This window comes from Tupaia chinensis, unplaced genomic scaffold (genome assembly GCF_000334495.1).
Source record: "Tupaia chinensis unplaced genomic scaffold, TupChi_1.0 Scaffold145805_1, whole genome shotgun sequence".
In the NCBI taxonomy this organism is placed as follows: domain Eukaryota; kingdom Metazoa; phylum Chordata; class Mammalia; order Scandentia; family Tupaiidae; genus Tupaia; species Tupaia belangeri.
This window is the reverse complement of record NW_006205663.1, coordinates 717,059-718,111: the sequence shown is the minus strand read 5'-3', so window position 1 is coordinate 718,111 and position 1,053 is coordinate 717,059.

Below are 1,053 nucleotides of genomic sequence, written 5' to 3'. Positions count from 1 at the left end.
TATGTTTGGGCCAGCAGATGGCATGGTGGTTGGGGCACTGAATTCCCATGTATCCAACTGTTGTTCAAATCCTGGACCTGACAGCTTCCTTTCTCACTTTCCCTTTCTCTCTCTCTGTCTCCCTCTGGCCAAATTTATAAAATAATAATATTAACAAATAAAATTAAATCATTCTTTTTAAAAAAGATTCAGTGTATGCATTGGAGGGGGGAGGAGATTCATACCATAGCCTAAGCATATAAAATGGTTCTTAACATCACATTTGATTAAGAAATTCCAAATTAAATGAGAAGAAGATATTACTACATGCTGTTAGAAGGACAAAAGTCACAAACATTGACAATGCCAAATACTAGAAAGGATGTGGAACAACAAGAGGACCTCTCATTCTTTACTAGTGAGAATGTAAAATAAATAATACAGCCACTTTAGAAGAAAATTTGTGAGATTCTTATAAGATAAAACATATATTTCCTATACAATCCAACAATTGTGCTTCTTGGATTTACTCAATGAATTTAAAAATTATATCCATGCAAAAAGCTGCACACAAATGCTTATAACAGCTTTAATTCATCATTGCCCAAACTGAGAAAAAACAAGTAAGTGAATGGATAAAGTATTATTCAGCCCTAAAAACAAATAAGTTATAAAGTCATTAAAAAAAAAAGAGATAAGGGACTGGAAACCAGAATACACAGGGAACACAAGCAGCTTACCCAGAAGAAAAAGATTAACTGAATTAAAAGATGAGAAAATGAGCTGAATAAAACTCTTTAAGGAAGACATACAAACAGCTGAAAAGTATATGAAGAAATGCTCAACATCTCTCATCATAATGAAGATGCAGATCAGAACCACAATGAGATACCACCTAACCCCAGTCAGAATGGTGAAGATAAAAATAAATAAATAAATAAATAAATAAATAAATAAAATAAAAGTAAGTGTTGATGGGGATGTGGTGAAAGGGGAACACTCTTACACTGTTGGTGGGAATGTAAACTGGTTCAGCCACTGTGGAGAACAATATGGAGGTTCCTCAAAGAGCTT